Source organism: Emydura macquarii, unplaced genomic scaffold (genome assembly GCF_026122565.2).
Source record: "Emydura macquarii macquarii isolate MOO-44397 ecotype Brisbane River unplaced genomic scaffold, CSIRO-AGI_Emac_v2 contig_3647, whole genome shotgun sequence".
Lineage (NCBI taxonomy): Eukaryota > Metazoa > Chordata > Testudines > Chelidae > Emydura > Emydura macquarii.
The window spans coordinates 325,078-344,178 of NW_027133784.1; the positions used below are offsets into that span (position 1 = coordinate 325,078).

At 44.0% G+C, this 19,101-nt stretch overlaps 1 protein-coding gene across 4 annotated transcripts in view; it reads right to left on the reverse strand.

The window, feature by feature from the left end:
* ANKRD11 (ankyrin repeat domain containing 11) overlaps positions 1 to 16,173 on the reverse strand; it is a 204,085-nt gene extending 187,912 nt beyond the window's left edge. For all 4 annotated transcript variants that reach the window (XR_010917756.1, XM_067536732.1, XM_067536731.1 and 1 more), the window contains exon 1: positions 15,627 to 16,173. The gene's annotated coding sequence lies outside the window, so the exon portion shown is untranslated. The remainder of the gene's footprint in view (positions 1 to 15,626) is intronic.
* Between the last annotated feature and the right edge of the window lie 2,928 nt (positions 16,174 to 19,101).

The following is a 19,101-nucleotide window of genomic DNA, read 5'->3' on the forward strand; positions in this document are numbered from 1 at the left end:
GGTTACTCTGGTACAGAAGATTTTATCCAATAGTAACAATACCCAAATGAAGACAAATGATTTATTATGAGAGAAGTCAGTTTTTATTAGATTGGCATAGTAAATGTTTTGTCTTACTTATGTGTTTCAGAAAGTTAGAATCTTAAATGGAACCACAGGTCAGAAAAAAACACTACTAGTTAAGCTATTAAATTATTAATTTAAATAAAATGTGATGTTTCAAATTCTGATGTAAAAATAAATGCTACAAAAATTCCAGAGATCTAGCCAGGTCTTGTGACCAAACTGCAGCACAAAAACAGAACTGCTTAAAACTTAGATTTCTCAAATGAGCTTAAGTAACCTGGGTATTATACAATTTTATAAATTAAATATACCTTCCTCAAATAATCATGATTCCCTCACAGTAAACTGTAGCATGATTAACAGAGGTCCATTATAAAAGCAATGTATAACCTAGCTCTTGTTAGCAGTCAGTGCTACATTGGACTGGGTTTCTATAGCAACCAGGGAGAAAATATAAAGCAAACTACAGTTAAATGAAAATTATTCTCCATGACAATACATGCAAATGGAGGAACATTTTCAAGGCATTTCAGGATAAAATGCTTAACTACACACGTATGATGACACAAATAAGCAAAAGGCTTATTACCCAATGATTGTGGACAACAGTGGCATTTTCAAGTTCTTACTTATTTGGAATAAAATTCTTAAAGCTGCCAGATCAGAACTGAGAGCAGAACAAAAATATTCAAAACTGACACACACACAGACAATGCACACACCTTTTGAAAGAGGAGGGCTTTTTACAAGTTATAAAGATGCATGATTTGGGTGGTGTTATCCTATAATTTTCATGACTTTCAAATTCAAAATGGTTTTCTTCTGTGATGGAGAGGTAAAGCCACTCAGAATATTCACACAGATTTGGCTAAACTAGAATAATGACTTGTTTTAAGTAGTTTCAACTCACAGTGGACAGGGTTTTTTTTTGTTTTTGTTTTGTTTTTATGTTCTGCACAACAGCATTCATGGTGTTCAGGTTAAAAACAAGAAAACACTTTTATATTTTAGTAAAATAACCATCACAAGTCAGAGGAGAGTGTTGCTAAATATTTGTACAAGACCCCATCAAAGAAAGGCATGAAGGGAAATTCTCCCTCTTCCCCCTACATCATTGCTTAGACCAACCAACAATCTATCTATAAGTGAGGAATGTAGCTTGTGAACTATGAACAAACCAAGATGTACTGTGTACAAAGTTTACTTACAGCTGGAATTTGAGCCTTATGCTAGAGAGCCATTTTCCTGAAGTAATTCATTTGTTGCATACCCGAAATAGGGAAGGCCACCGTAAGATTACAGACGATTACAACCTACTTCACGGTTTCTCTTATATTGGACTGCTACACTAAAGGGCCTCTTTGTAGATAGTCTAAAAGGGCAGTTGTAATTAAGCAATTCCCACAAATACATTTCACAATTAGTTTATCTTGCCAAGTCCTCCTTCCCCTCTGAAATGCCAGACTACACTGTTAAGAAACATGGAAGCAGGTTTTTGGGCAGAAGAGTAGGGGGAACACATTAAACCCTCCTTCCAGTCAACTCCAGCTACTTGTGTGCGCATTTTGGCTGGCAGCTTTGAACCATACCATGCATGCTATGATGCTTCCAGTAACCTCTCCATCTGCCCAGCTACTGCCCACCAACCCCTAAACAATACTTAAATCTTCAGGGCTTTATTTTGGAGAGAAAACCACAACTCACTCCAACCTGTACATAAAACTGTTCCTAGGCTAGCCCTAAAGCAAGTTATCTTCCTTGGTGTTTTACTTAAGCACAGTGAATGTAATAATACCCTGTAGGGAAACAGAAATCTGTCTGCAGTATCTTTTTTATATTATCACCACTACAGAAAAAGCATTTGTCAAGCATATTTAAGTGCCAAAATCCAAGTAGTGTTAAAAGCTATTAGAGGGGCGTGACAGTAGTTTTGCAGTACAAAGGAGGTTAACTACAAACACTAAATTCACAGTCTAGTTGCATATTCCAGTCATGCTCCACCCACATTCCCCTAGGATCATTTGCTGCAGGACCCACGGCAGCACTGCAGATATTTCAATGAATCTAGTCAGAGAAATCAGTACAGTCCATAATATCTGGTAGCTAAAATCTCCCTCCACAATTTCCTCTGCAAAAAAGGACACGTAGAACCTTTCTATCTGATGCAGTAGAAGTAAGAACTACCAGAGATTACATACAGAAAGACAGAAAAATCAAACTGCAAACTTCACTTTAGTAGCAGTTTGCTAGGACTATTTAAAAACCGCCCAATAATTGCCATGATTTGCCTTCTACTGAAACTACTTTCTGCAGTGCTACAGGAGGTACAAAAGCGTTTTGCTCTACATGAAGAAAAATGTATTTATAAGCATGTAAAAAAAGTAAAGATCTTGCAATGGCAAGGATTTAAATTTAATGCATGATCACAGACTATGCACTTTTAAACCTGCTCCACAATTCTCATCCCCAAGCAGGAGAATCCCAATAGGCCAAGTGGTCATTTAACTAACAAGTGAACAGTCTCTTGATCAGCTCAAACTTCCTGCAAGTTAGTGGAAGTAAGCAGACCTGGCCCCCTCTCATCACAGGATGCCTTTTCATGCTACTTAAGACTCTGCAGGGAGCAAGCTCTCATATATACAATATTGGGGTGCAACCCGCTATAAAAAAAGATGTTATCTTACCATTCATTGGTAAACACATGGTAACATGATAAAATCCTAGTGAAGACAGGCAGTTTGCAGTGTTCACATTTGTTAGCAGGTTGAGGTAAGGAAGCCAGAGGTAATGAAAAAAAAAAATCAACTCTCCAGAAACAAGCACCACCGTAACAGTAACATCCAGTGTTCTGGGTGGGCACAGCAACACAAACCACACCATCTAGAATGCTGTATCTATCATGCACACCACACCTTTCTTCTGTTACACCCTGATGAATTAGCAAGAAATGGACAAGATTCTAGCTCTCTGAAGTGACTGGAGAACAGAGTTCTTGTTAATTTCAACTATCATGCTTAATGCTTCATAAGAATAAAGGCAGTGGAAGTACAACTGGGACTGTATTCACATTTTTTTTTTTTTTTTTTTTTTTTTTAAAAAGAAAAGAGGTTCTCATCAGCAGCTCCAGCAGTGAGAGTGCTAGTGCAGACAGGGTTTCAGGTGTTACCAGTGTCTCGCTACACTAGCACTTTCAATATTGCTGCTACTGACTTTTTTCAGAAAAAAAGCCTGGTGGAGATAAGGCTAAACGCACAGCACAGCAGGAATGCATGCAACCACAAACAGGTTTGTAGTTGTGTTGATCAAACATGCTACGGTTTTAAAATATTTGCTGGCCCTTATTTTGCAGAAAGATGCATTTCTCTTCATCAAGTAACTTCAAAAAATGTTATTTCTTGGGGTAGAGGTCAAATTTACAGCTATTCAGTTCTAAAAGCATCCCTTTAAGCAGGCACAAGTGTTCCAGTTAAATTTCAACAAACGAGTTTTGGTAACCTGTCAAAATATAATTTTGCACTCCATTTTTAGGAATCACGTAGACAGAGATTAGTACCATCATAGTTGTACTCTTCCAACCAAACTAAGACTATACAGGGCAGCGCTGATGTTTCATTTCTTTTTATTTTTTAGGAACTTAAAACATTACCCAGCTTAAATGTCTGTATGACATTAAAAGAGCACATATAAATCCCAGTAAGTTAACATCTGATGCAAATTACTCAAGCTACAATTTAGAAATACATTTTCACGCGTTTCCTATGAGCTCTACAAAGCTTGCCCATCCAAATGTTAGAAGTTTAACTGAAGAGACTGCTGTCAATGTGAGTTAACTTTTTTATGTGACATACCAAACTTTGTGCAAGAAACTTTTCTTCCAAAACTCAGATCACCTATCAAAGGTAAAATAATTAGAATATTTACCCTATTCACTGCATTATACCTAAAAACAATTCTAGCACAGTAACATCAAAGTAACTGTTGTCACTAATTACATGAGATCCAAGATTGAAAAATCCACTTGCTTACTTGCTCATACCAGGTAAGAAACGTACCCTGGCAAGAGTGGGAACTTAGCCCATCAACTTTTATAAAATTTAAGCCTTCATTATTGAAACTGTCTGGCCCTTCAAACTGCAAGAAAAGTCAATGTGAAAAATGCACTGCAGTCTTCAGGGATCTGCAAATGCCTCTTCTACTACTCAAATAGTCAGTTTCACTTCTACTACTTACTCGAGTAGCAATGAAAACCAGAATCATTTTAAACAGCATTCTGCTGCTTGAGAAAACAGAGCAGTGGTTCTCAACCTGCGGCCCAAACAGCACACAGCTGCAGCCCACGTGACATCCTCAGGACCATATAGATAACATATCTATTTTGTGGATGCGGCCCACATAACGCATAGAGAGCTGCATAGGCGGCCCACAATGGTAAACAGGTTGAGAACCACTGATGTAGTAAGTGGTATTGGAGCAAGACTGTCAAACGGGACCAAGGCCAGCCTGAAGCTACATCTAGGAGCAGAGCTAGAGTGAGGTGGGAGCTCATGCTTAATTGGACCCAGGCAATTTAGCCAGCTCCACAACAAACACACACCACACTATCAAGTAGCCACCATACCACCCAGCTGGGAATCAAAGCAGAAGTGCTTCTTACTAGTCTCTCCCCTCCTTTGCCTTCTAGCACAGCTGTAGCTGTGACCCAGTGTGAGAAGGAATGATCACAAAGTGGTGGTGCATGGCAGGGAGGGGACAAGATGGGGAATCATCTCAAAAAGGAAAGACAAAAAATTAGAGGGGAATGAGAATTCCATATTAGGGGAGGGACAGGGAGAATCCCAAAGGAGAGGGAAAGAGGTAACATTCAAAGTGTTGGGGGACCGGTTATAGTGGGGAATGCATGGTGGGGGGAGCTAATGGACAGAAGGGAGGACACCTCAATGCATTTTCTTTTTTTAAAAAACAACATTTAACTTAGATGCACAACACCGCACACGGAAAAGACCACAAAATTTACCTTTCACCTGTGACCTTTTTCTCTTGGAGGAGGACTCTAAGCGAAATGGTAATTGGACCCTCACCAATAATCAGTTTAACACCTCTGCATTAGAGCTGATCAAAAGGGAGGACAAGACAAAAAACAGGCTGGAGTTATGGTAGAGGGCCTCCCACTCCAAAAGTCAGGAGGGGCTCTGGGATCGGGATGTTCAAAGGAAATTCCTTCTTACTTCCTGCACCAGGCAGTAGTGGGGCTTTCAACTTTATCAGAGATCTGGAAAGACTGAGAGGGATCCAGAGGCAACACCAAGCAAGATGGCTGCTGCAGCAGGAAAAGCAGATGGAGCTTTTCAGCAGGGCACTGCATCTGCATCTCAATGAGCACCCCATTCCCAGCCGGGATCTGGCAAATTTTCAAGCCCCACTTAAAGTGAATAATAATTACTGAGATTCAACACAAGCCATCTGCACCTGTGGGAGACAGCAATATTCTGCAGGGGAAGGTAAATGTAAATACTAATCTGAGTTTTGGCCAGTGTCAGCTCACTGAAGTAAGAGAGGTGTCGAAGAGAAATTCATACCACAAGCTGAGCTTTGTATCTATGTCCTTCCTAGATGGTGAAAAGCAAGTGGGAAAGCAATGGATCAAAAGATATTTTTAAAACCTCTCAAGATGGACAAAATGCCTGTTCGCTTTGAAGAAAGGATAGCTACCGTCTTTGCTCATGAAACCATCATATAATAATGATCTGGCCAGTTATTGTCCACTATTAAATTGGAAAGTGTTCAGAAACAAGCTACAAAAGAAGATTCTAGGTTTTGAAAACATGCATTACAGGAAGAGGCTTAAGGAGCTCAAATTATTTGGTTTATCCAAGAAAAGGTTAAGAGACGACTATCACAGACCACAAGTATCCACATTGGAAAAAGATTTCAAATAGTATGCCTCCTTATTCTAGCAGAAAAAGGCAAGACAAGATCCAAAGGCTGGAAAGCTGATTCTAGACAATCTCAGACAAGAAATAAGATGCACATTTCTAACAGTGAGGGCAGTTAATAGGATTGGTCCCTTCTAGCCTTAAAATCTATTAATCTATTACGCCAGTTTTACATTTTTGAGAAACATTATTGAAAAGGAGGTGGCAAGACAACTCTAGGTGTCTAAATGCCTCAGATCCCCATGCTCCTTGTCATTCTGATTGGAGAACTGAGTGTGGCACAAACTGTATTGGCCAATGATTACTTCTAGTGATGGGATTACTTCTAGTGATGGGTGAAGATCAAGACTAAGGCCATGTCTATACTACCACTTAACAGCAACATTTATGTCACTCAGAGGTGTGAAAAATACAGACCGAGTGACATAAGTGGCTGTGTGCACAGCACTATGTCCATGGAAGAGCTTCTCCTGCCAACATAACTACCGCCACTCACCGAAGTGGTTTCATGATGGCGATGGGAGAGCTGTTTTTTTCTCAGATAAAAATGGATAGCTGTGGACAACCACTCCACTACCCCTAAGGATTCTTATTCAAGACGTATATGGAGCTTTTGGGAGGGTGGCGGGGTAGGGGTTTTAGAGGTAGGACAGTACGTAAAGAAACCCATCTTTATGTCCATCTTAGGCAACCAAAAAAATAGGGTTAAGCACCTTAGTCAATGTTTAGTTGAGATGGGTTATGGATGGGGGCAAGATAGCTAAAGTTCAATCCAGAAAAAAAAATTAGGAGACAAAAAACAAGGAGGGTTGTGGGAAGCAACCAAAGAACACTGCAGAAGTAAGATGGTGATGGTGTTCAACAACCAAGGTTACTTGAATTGTCTTTAAATTGCCTTAACACAGCAGTGACCAGGATGACTTTCCAATCTGCACCTGCCCAGTAAGCAACAATCTTTTCCCTCAGATGCAGACCTTGCTACTTATCCACACATTTGTCTTCTGAACAGCAATGTTCGCTACACAAGGCTATAACTGTAGTCTATTTGAAAACTGAAACAGGAGCAAAATGCAGCAGTCTGCTTAGTAAGCAGTGCCTCTTTCTGAGTATACCATTACTCCACAATCTGCACTGAACATCTATTGGTTTGCACATGGAGACGGGTACTAGATTGGACCCTGTAAAATACTTGAGCACAGCTATCATCCCCTTGGTGTATAAGGTAGGCGATCTGCCAGGAGGACCTTCTCCAGAAGGGCTTTTTGGCTGTAATTTGCTTCTACCTTGATCTAAAAAAGCCTGAATCAGTTCACCTTTAGGGCATACTGTAAAAACATCTATTTGCTAGCATTTGGGGGCATGTCTACACAGAAGTTGCACTGGTGCAATCTGTGTCCATAGATCAAGTCTTCTTGTGGGCATTAAGGCATAAGTGTGACAGGATTTTTTGTTGCTTTGAACTGACAAGTTAAGTTAATTGCACTTTATGTGAGGACTCTTACGCTACTCAGAAGATATTTCTGTATAATTTGTTATTTTAAACCACCACAATGGCACCTAGAACTGAGTATGAGCTCTCATTACTCAATAACAGAAGCCCCCTCACACTTGATTTCATAATTTCTTCAGTAAATTATTCAAAAAAGTATACTGTAGAGCACAGTTTCTCAACCTGTGGTATGCGTACCCCCGAACACAGGCAGGGGTACGCGGCGAAAAACCCAATGAAAGGAGGAAAGCGGCCGCCACCAACTTCTGAGGAAGCCAGGTGGCAGCCACTTGCTTTCTGCCTGGTCCCAGCTCCCAGGTGGGAGGCAGGCAACCTACACAGTGTGATTTGTCCCAGGCCCGCACCCCCCTAGTGACAGGCCATGGGGAGCGCTGCTATCAACTCTGGTGGGCCACTTGTGCTTGCTCATACCTCACAAGTTCCCACCTGTGTGAGGAGAACACCACGTGACCCCGCCATCAGGCCATAGTGATTGGCTGGCATTGAGCTTTGCTCCTATATGGAGGAAGGGGAGGAGGGAAGAAACAGCAGGGGGTTTTGTGATCTGCCACAGCCACACGGCACTGCAGAACTCAGAACTCTCTTGCTTTATGAGAAATACAATCGTCCAGCGGTAAAGGGGGAAAAGATTGTATTTCTCAGAGTGGACAATTGAGTGTTGGGGTACTTATTAAAATTTTCAGAGGTTCGGGGGTACTTGCTATTTAAAAGGTCGAGAAATACTGCTGTAGAAAATCAATATTTTCTGAAAATCTGTACTCTAATAATAAATTTCAATGTAATTTATTCAAGCAACACAAGATATTTTCAAAACAAGTAACTTTTCAATCTCCTGTTGCACAGGATGTCAAATCGCATTTAGGGACAATTTGCTACCTTTGGACTGTGATTAATTTCTTAAAAGGGTAATGATCTCTTCCCCTCTGCCTCAGACATAGGAAGTACTCCATTTAAGACTAATCCACACAGCACTTATGATTAATGATAAAGATTTTACAGCCTCATGTTGCTCTAAATGAAAAACCATTGTAGATTTTTTCTAAATATGATTATACTGGAAAAAGTAAGTCAACACTATAAAAAATGTGGGAATCAGCTTCTCTACCTAACACACCTTCAAAGTTATTTTTCCCATTACCTACATGCATTTAAATGTCCCATGGCAGTTCCCTACAGAAACTAACACCATGGGTCCAAAGTCTGAAAACTGCTATAAACAAGAATCACCTTAGCACTTTCTATTCATGGAGCAAGTCAAAGGCAATCTAAATGGAAAGAGATGCATTCCCATTCCTAATCAGGTGGGAAGAAAAGCAGGGATAGCAGATATTTACCAGACATGGTTTTTACCAGGTAAAATCATGGTTTTTAACCACCATGGGAAAAACTAGTTTTCCCCAGTTCAAGGCATTTTCTATTTTAAACATTGTTTCATTAATGCACACCACATTACACTTAGTTTAAGTTATATATTCAAATTGTGGTTACATAAGGCAGTAGATTTGGAGATTAATTTAGGGTTGTACAAATAAGTAAAACTGCAGTAGGCGTAATAATACTAATACACCTAATATAATACTGAACATCAGAATGTCTGTATACATTTGGTTCAGTATTTTCTCTAGGCAGTTGTGTGATGACTCATTTCAGTTTTCAATATTATATGAATATTATATATACTACAAAATTATCAAATTGCTAAATATTGTTCATTAATTTTCATTAGGATATTCTAATAATATTTTTATTTTTCCCAGTTTCAAGGGGGTTTAAACCAGTATTTACCAGTGCTGTGTCCTAAACTAGTTTTTCCCAGGAAATTGCCAACCCTGATGAAAAGGTCAGTTTCCTCCACTCCATATTGGGATAACTTCCATTTATAACACCAATGTCTTCTTCTCCCCCACTCTCCTTCCAAGGTCACATTTACTAGAAAACGTCTTTAACCAATATAAAAAAGCAGGTATGTGCAAGGCTGCTGATCTCAAGAAAGTTTAGTGTTTTTCAATGTTTTCATAAAATATTGCATTAGTAGTAAACCAAATATTACTACATTTAAAGACTGGAAAACTATTGATTTTATACGAAGAGGAGATCTTATTTTAAAATACTGAACAGGCACAGCTTGGCTTCCTTAGAATAAGGGAAAAGACCGTCTATAGATTTCTAGACGATAAATAATTCACTGTATGAATGCCAAGAGCAGTATTGCAAACTAAAGCCTTTCGCTTATCCATATAGCAGGGACAATGCAGACAGTAATATATGCTTCGCATCACCACTCTGACAGTGACTTCAATCCTGAGCTAAGAAAAAAAACAAAACGTATTTCTAGCTACAAGAACTAATTCACACTCAGCCCTTGTTCACCCATGGTATTAAGGACGATTGCACACTTCATTTACATGGGGTAGCATCTGCTAAATTCTGAACCTGAACTCGCTGCATTTTTGGCCTCTGCTCACACTTGTTATTGCACTGTGTAGAACAATTAAAGACTTATTCACGTGAGCTTATAAAGATAGATCAGGACTAAGCAGAAATGGATCCATTTCTCAAAGGAGAACTGCTTAGAGTCTGTACTTTTGTATTATCAAACCTGTGAAGATCAACGAAAACCCAGACCACTGTTTCTTAGGAACGAGAGCTGGTGAATCAACTATAGCACAAAGCACAGAGAGGGAATATCATGACTAAATGAGGCCAGAGGCCTCCTTAACTGACTGCATATACTGCATGGTACAGCCCAATATATTTCACCATATGGTGTTGGACAACTGCGCTCTTTTAGAAGCTCAAAGGGTCAATATATCTTAAAACAGACATCAACTAACTATCCTCATTAGAAAGAATATGAGCAATTTAGGTCTTAAAAATTTGGAAGGGCACATGAAAGTAGATTAGTAGAGCCCAATATGGAAAACCTGTAAGAGTACGGTAAACATAAGATTCTAGTCTAGTTACTTAGGGTCAACATTTTCAAAGGTTAGCAAACCCCAGGACTCATTTGTCACCCTCTCTCAAATTAGCTAAACTGTATATAAATGTTCAACCACCCCCACTTTTGAGATTATTGGATAGCTTGTCCTCACCCTTTTCTAAATCTCTAGGAAACCCTCAGAGAATAGAAGAGGCAGGAAATCAGATTAAACAATATTGGGATTCTTGGTAATAGAAGTTCCTGATACCAGTGACAGAATTTCCTCTCTCATTCCCAAATTACTTATCTTGGTTGTTAAAAAGAACTCAAACACAGACAAGCATTCTAAGGACTCATGCAAAGGGAAAAGAGTCTGAAGGAGCTACTGTAAAAGTCTTAATGGATCTCAATGATCGGAAATGAATCTTGAAAGCAGTCAGATCCAAGAAAGATCTTTTTTGTGTGAGGACTGTTACTCTTGGAGCCACTGAACTTAACACCATCTTTAAAAAATAGTTTGCTCAAACAAATGAAGAAGCAGTGTTCCATCTGTCAGGAGGTATAGCTCTCTTATGGGATTAGCATCCTACTTGCAGGATAAAACTAGAGCAGATTTGGAGACAGCTCACACAAGGCAGTGGAAGCTGCACAGACTCAAGTCATGTGCTTGCCTTTTTCAGCAGAGACAATGTTTTGGACAGGTTTTCCTGTTCTATTAGCATTTCAGAGACTTTTTTGTTTTGTTTTGTAAAGATTCATTGCATGTATTACAGGTTGGCACCACTCACAACTGGGTCACAATTTAATAGTAAGGGTGAACTGATCTATTACCAGGCAATAGGCTTCAATAACCTGAAATTAAGATTACAACTATCTTAATTACATAAGGGAAGATACTTGAGAATGCTGTAATTTTCTCAAGAAACATTATAAAAGCTTGAAAATTCAGGATGTGTTAAAGTCAAACAGCATTAACTCTGACCTCAGGCATTAACAACTTTCCATCCTAGGAACCCGCTGCATATTGAAATGAAAAACAGACATTTTAAAAAGCCTATGGCTGTATAAATCCACTTGTGCGCTGTGCCTGTGATGTAAAGTAATTCGAGTACATATGATTTCTCACTACCCTGCACCCTTGGCACACAAGTTATATAATACTTGGCTCAGACCTTCAGAGGTTTACAGCCCCAGATAGAGTAACTACATGCTCATGCTCAGTCTTGTAGTTTAAGAACATATTTAAAGGCATCATATAAATTCACCCCTGTAAAATTTCAAACACATTGATTTAAATTAAGTGAAATTAGAAATAGGTAAAAAATCAAGTTTATAATAAAACACTAATCTCAACCTTAACTAGAGAGAAACCAATCTCTCTCCTTAATCTCATCCAACAGGTGTAGTAGCTGTAATTCTCATACATGGGAGCAGAATAATAGGCAAGCGACTTTTACTGCATTCTCACTAGCTAATTAAAATGAAGGAAAAAAGCAGCCAAGGAATATGCAACTAGAATAGCTACCATCTAAATATTTCCAAACGTATTGGATTTGCTTTTGTAGGATCTATTGGTATCTGTCAGGCATTTGCAGTGCAATCCATCACCATAGTATTTCAGTACCAAGGGACAGTTCTAATCTATATTGCAGTCCATCATGGAATACCTGAAATTCACCTAGTCCACACAGAAGAGAAGTAAATGGGCTTAAGTAACAGAAAACTGCCACCTGAGATTATAAAAAATACCCATGGAGCCAGAGTCCTTCAACTTTTGCCTCCTTTGAAAAATGTTTCCACAGTAATTAAAACTTCCCATTTTTAGTGAACCACCAGATTAAGAGGAATGCCCCATCCCTAAAGTAAGCTTTATTTTCAAACCCATGAGAATATATATGTAGTGGAAGTACAGTTTTTAAATAGTGCAGATTCTTCACTTTACAGTAATGCTGAAAACGCAGCTTTTCCTAATTTACTTCAGTTATTCAGTGGCTCTAAAGTATTCATATAATGTACATCATTGTAGGAGTCAAAATGTAGATGGGCAGTCAGTAACACCTAGCAGTCTCAAATTATCCTGTTTTATTCCTGTGCATGTAAACTTTTGGCTCGCTTTTTTATGATATAAAGGCAGACAAAAACTATATATTTTAAGCTTGCATCTGAAAGCCATAATCTATGTCTTAAAGGAAACAAAATGGACTAAACCCAGAAAAAGTATCAATCTTAGTACCCTTCTTTCCACTATATTTACAGAAAAAATTGTCATTGTTCATTCATGTTGTAATTACACAGTTAAAATAATCACCACCAGTTGTAAGCAGACCATCTGGTTTACTGAGGGAGGAAACGTTGGTGCAGCATGATCAATGTGACTAGTCTACACTGATCATAGAGAAACACATTTGCCTGCTCTACTGAACAGCAGAAGGGTACTTACTACAAAATGAAACTCTTAAGAGGGAAACTACACAAGAATTTGTCCACTTTATTTTATATTCTACTTCTGTTCTAAACAGCTACATTTGATCCTATTCTCATATTATATAAAGGTGCTTCTAAAACTAAATATGTTTTCTGCCACACATTCACAAAGACCAACCCCATAATATCACTGCAAATTTGTATTTCCTTCTCACCAATGCCCTCACCCCCAAAACCAACATATGGACAACCTGTCAGAGTAAAGTCATTACTACATTATGCACCTCTTTCTATTTTCATAAATGGAAAATATAAGTATATGAATATTGAGTTTGAGGTTCACAACTGGACATTTCTAATGTCATTGCCATCAAAAGCTCAAATCCCCTTGGAGACAGGAAAAATTCAGTTGATCATTTTGGTCACATTTAGATAATAAATGGAGATAGGGACAATTTAGATTTTTTTAAAACAGCTTCAGAATAGAACAAGCACTTGAGTGAATGAATTACCAACATGCCAAGGCAGCCAGTATTTAAATGCCTAGACTTCCTACAGCATTCACCACTAAGAGTGATCAGCATCTGTGTGGCCCCCGATAGGTAGAATTACACAGAACCTCTCACAGAAAAACATAGATTGATCTATAGAAAGATCTGCCACTGACGTAACCCTTCCCACAGAACAAAACAGGTCATACCGCTTCAACACTGATGTTTCACAAGGGTTTCAAACAATATGCTTAAGAATTTCTCTATTCACACATGGAGAGGGAGACAAACATGGATCATATTTCACTTTTTCTGCAGCAATTATATACATTTATATTGTGGCCCATCATGACCATTCAAAAGGGTCCCACTGTACACCTTTTATTTGGTGACTCTTCTCCCACTTTAAAGGAAGAGAATCAACTGTTCTTTAAATAAAATAATGGCAAAAAAAAAATCCAGGTCCTGATAGAACAACCTTTAAATACCATGGCACTTACATTTTTAAAACTTTTTAAAATGCAGAAGGGTTGTTCTGCTCCCCTGTTGATGATTCTAAGGTTTTTTTCAGAAGAACATGAGTGAATAGGACTATATACAAAAGTGTGTCAAATTGACTAAACAAGCTAGAAAAATACGGAAAAATATGTAACCCACCATCTTCCTTCAGTTCTAGTTATCTTATAAGTTTCCAGTAACTACAGCAGTTACTGAATATTCAGAAATATGATTTTCAAGTTCACAGTGCCCCTTTAACATCTTTCCCTAACTAACAAAACTATCCTATCTATGCACAGTTTCTGCAGTCATCTCAGATTAATTTTGCTTTAAGGATACTGATTGGGATCTGTTTTCACTGTCTATAAGGCCAGGTTCCTGGTGGTAAGTGAGCACTCTGCGCTCAAAACCACAGAAAGGGGGAGGGAGTCCTTTCCTGCAACTAGATATCAAAACAGATCTACAACCTTAGAGTAGAAGCCAATCTGTAAACACACCAGCTCTTGTGTCTCAATGAACAGGCTGATTTTCAATCCACACACACACACCCCTCACAAGACAGCTGCTCTCTCTGGGAAAGGGCAGAGGGCATTGGAGGGCTCAGCTCCTCCAGGCTTCTTGGAGGGGGAAGAGACAGGATTTGCCTTTATAAACATGCAATCAATCTAGTGAACTGAGGGGGTTGAAAATTCTGGACTAGAGAAGTGCAGCTGTTTTTTGCTAAGGGGCAAGGGTGGGGTGGGGTGGGGTGGAGTGCAACCCTTCCCTCCCCCACCACCACCCAGGCTTCTCCAAGGAGAAAAATACTGAGCAATTTAGAGATTAAACAGGGAAATAAATAAATAAATGCAGATCAGCCAGCCTTGCTGGCTTCAGGCAGATCAGCTTCCCCCTCTGCACGCACAGCACAGAGCTAACGCCTACCCAGGGATGATGAAATGGGAAACGGAAATTACCATTTCAGACAACTTTTCATATTGTTCCTTCTAGATAGTGGTGGTGGTGCTGCTGCTGCCCCTTCCCCCACTCCAGGCAGGCGCCCCCTATCCCCCCCCGCCCCCACTCCAGGGGCTGCCCCTCCAGGCAGGCGCCCCCTATCCCCCCCCCCCCACTCCAGGGGCTGCCCCTCCAGGCAGGCGCCCCCTATCCCCCCGCCCCCACTCCAGGGGCTGCCCCTCCAGGCAGGCGCCCCCTATCCCCCCACTCCAGGGGCTGCCCCTCCAGGCAGGCGCCCCCTATCCCCCCACTCCCGGGGCTGCCCCTCCAGGCAGGCGCCCCCTAGCCCCCCCCCCCACCCACTCCAGGGGCTGCCCCTCCAGGCAGGCGCCCCCTATCCCCCCCCCCACTCCAGGGGCTGCCCCTCCAGGCAGGCGCCCCCTATCCCCCCACTCCAGGGGCTGCCCCTCCAGGCAGGCGCCCCCTATCCCCCCACTCCAGGGGCTGCCCCTCCAGGCGGGCGCCCCCTATCCCCCCACTCCAGGGGCTGCCCCTCCAGGCGGGCGCCCCTATCCCCCCCACACTCCAGGGGCTGCCCCCTCCAGGCAGGCGCCCCCTATCCCCCCCACCTCAATGGGCTGCCCCTCCCGGCGGGCGCCCCCTATCCCCCCCACACCGAAGGCTTGCCCCGGAAGACACCCCGTTTCCCCCCGGCCCCAGCAGGCTCTCCCCCCTCACCGAGCCCTGCCCCCAGGCAGGCCCCCCTTCGCTCCCCCCGAGGGGCTGCCCCCCACGGGACCTCCCGCCGCTGCCCCCCCCCCCCGGCGTGGCGCCCCCCCGCTCCTCACCCGAGGTGCGCGCTGGGCCCGCAGGGCTCGGCCCCTCCTCACACTCCGTCCCCCGGCTGCAGCCTCCCGTCCCGGGCGAGCGAGGCCTCCGGCTCCTCCAGCCCCGCCGCATAGGGGAGGCGGCGGGCGGGGAAGGGGGGCTCGGGACCCGCCCGGCGGCGGCGGCGGCGGCTCCGGCGCGGGGAAGCGCAGGCGGCTCGCGGTGCGGGGGGGAGGGGGCGGGCGGCGGCTCGGTCGGGACCCGGCGGCGGCGGCCCGCTCTAGTGCTCGGGGCTGCGGCTGTCGCGGCGGCGCCTCCTCGCCCTGCGCTCCATGGCCCGCCAAGCTCCTTCCTCCCTCGGCGGCGGCGGCGGCGGCTCCGGCCCCCGGCTCGCCAGCGCTGCTTCAGCCTGCCTGCCTCGCTCCCACCCGCCGCTGAGACGCGCCTGCCCATTGGTCCGCCGCACCGGTCCGCCCCATTGGCTGACTCCCGCAGGGGGGAAAGGGCCGGACGGGCTGACACAGGCACGCCGCGCGTGGCGTCAACGGAAGGGACCGTCCCTTCTGCGCGCAGGCGCGGGGCCGGGGGACGGGCTCCGTTGTGAGGCGGGGGGGGACGGCGCGGCGGGTGACTCGGATTGGTTCATTGATCGTGACGTGGAGGCATCCGAGTGGCTGGCTGGGGAGAGTCACGTGAGCGGCCGTTTCCGGGTTCTGCGCTGTGCCCTCGGGCCTTGCCGCTGTTTGTTATTGGCTGCTGGGCCGCGCCGCGCCGGGAGCGGTTTCGCGGGGGAGGGCGGCCGCAGACTCCTCCCGCTTGGGGCGTCGCCCGCCCCCGGGTTCGCGGCCCGCCCCGCCCCGCCCCGGGGCAGCTGAGCTCGCGGCGCGTAGGGAGGGCCCCGGCCGCTGCGCCTCCTTCGTAGGGCGCCCAGCCCCGCTGGAGGTCGGTCCCGCTCCCCGGGTCCCGCGGCTGGCTGGATCCCCCCCTCGCACCCCGCTGCTGGGGCGCTGTCAGAGGGAGCTGCACCTTTAAAGGCTCGGGTCGGGCTGCCAGGCCCAGCCCATCGTCCCCAGCGAAGGGGCTGAATCCCGGCCTCAGAGCTAGGCCCGCTGGGATACGAGGGGCCACCCTACCCCCGGGAGCAGGTGAGAGACGCTCGGACCCAGCCTGAGGAGCGGGCGAGGAGCCAGTCTGTTGGCGCAGAGCTGGAGCAGGGCTCTCCTTAACTCCCGCGTTGCAGGAGTGAAACCTGGAACAGTAGAGAAGGGCCTGCAGGAGAGCCTGCGTCAGGGGAAAGTCATGGATTAGAGGCAGGATTTATCCTAAAAGGGTTTTATTTGGGGAAAGTAAAACCGGAAATCCTCTGGCTGCTGAGGGGTTTTGTGAGGCACTGGCTGGTGAGTTGGCCCCCTGGTTTACAGACACTAACAGAATTGTGTGAACAAAGCCTACTTAGTGGGACTTGGTCCACAGTGATTGGAAGGAAAGGAAACTTTTTTGAGTTGCTTTCATTTACTTTGATTTTGTAGTAACTGCAGAGCTGCCATTGAGCCTTGTTGATGTAACCACAGGAAGAAAAAACAACGAGAGGCCTGTAACACTTTAAAGACTAACACATTTAATTTCTGCAGGCATAAGCTTACACCCACTTGGTCAGATGTAAGGAATAGAAATCAGATAGGAGGTGTGTATATATATACATACATCTAAGGGTAAGGAACAACAATGGGGAAGGTAGGTATAAGTAAAGTCCATTCAGTTAGAGTAGTTGAGGCCTATTCACAACCATTGATTAGAAGGTGAGAATGTGTGAACAGTGACAATTACTTCTTGTGATGAGGGAACCATTCCAAGTCCCTATTCAGACCCAGTCTGAGTGTGTCAAGTTTGCATATGAGTTCCAGCTGTTTCTCTTTGAAGTCTGTTTTTGAAGTTTTTTTGTAGAAGTATGGCAACTTTCAAGTCAGCTAGAGATTGTCCTGGGAGATTGAAGTGCTCTCCAGTTTATGGATGTTACCATTTTTTATGTCTGATTTGTGTCCATTTATTCTTTTGCATAGGGACAGTCCAGTTTGGCCAATGTACATGGCAGAGGGGCATTGCTGGCACATGATGGCATATTACATTAGTAGATGTGCAGGTGAATGAGCTCCTTATGGTATGGCTGATGTGGTTAGGGTCTGTGATGGTGTCACTAGAGTTGATGTGTGGGCAGAGCTGGCAACGGGGTTTGTTGCAGGGATAGGTTCCTGGGTTAGTGTTCTTCTTTTATGGTGTGTGGTTGCTGGTGAGTATTTGCTTCAGGTTGGGGGGGCTGTCTGTAAGCAAGGATAACACGGCTACCCCTCTGGAACTTTTCACCACAGGAAGAAAAGTGTAACTGGCCTCTTTAAGGGGGAGCAGGCTTCAGTGTATGTATGACTTGTAATTTAAACTGCCTCCCAGCTGGGTTTAAAGTGAAGGAACCTGGGCTATATAAAGAGAGTACAGAGACAGGAGACCAACTGCCCAAGAGTCAAGTCAGGAAAGGGGTAGTTGAGAGCTGCCTGACAAGCAGAGAAGGGCAGCTGAGAGCTGCCTGAGGAGAAAAGAGACCCAGGAAGAACCAGGAGCAGCAGTGGAGTGCTGGTCCAGAGCGCCATGGGGAAGAGCAAAAGGTTGATGGTGAAGACTGGTCAGTGCTGGGGAACACCTGCTATATTGAGCTCATGCAGAGGCTGCTAGGAAGAAGTGGAAGAACCAGACTGGTTAGGAGAAGGTGAGCCCAATACAAGAGGGCTGATGCTGGAGGGTGGATCCCAGGAGCACAAAGAGTAGGTCTCTCAGGCTGGGAGGCCTGGGTAAATGGAACACAGTGAGAAGCTCTGTTGCAGCAGGCCTCAGTGACGGGCTGCAGGAAGCCAAGACTAGAAGAAGTGTTAGTCCCAGAAAGTGTATTCATTGGACAGGGGTAGGATGTGCAGGCAGGCCTGGCACAGTGAAATGCTGCAAGGAGTTATCCTGTAGGAGACCAGAGAAGAGTCAGGAAAAGGGAACAAATCTGGCAGCTGGCAGGTAGATGGCCTGGAGCATGGAGCCCTGACACAAGGTAGAAAGAGTCTGGGGACAGCCTGGAACTAGAGTCTTCGGAGGGTGAACTGGAAATGATAGCCTGGGTGGGAGCATGGAAAACTGCTGTGATGGTACCTGTTGTAGTTGGGGGTTTGGAAGAATGGATTCTATGGACTACAGAACATGTACAGGAATCAATTATGCCTAAAGTGAGCTTTTTGAATTGGACACTGAGCAGCTGTATTCCCTTTATGGCTGGACCGAGAGGAAACTGAGTCAAGAGCACTTGTTCTGTGGCCTTCTGGAGGGCACTCCAGGCAGGGATCTGCCTATCTCCATTTTTTTTCATCCAAATGTTGAGACATCAGGACTCATTCTGAGTTCTTGTTTGATCATATTCCATAGTCGAGGTCCAGCAACAGAGAAGGTACTGCTCTCCTGTGA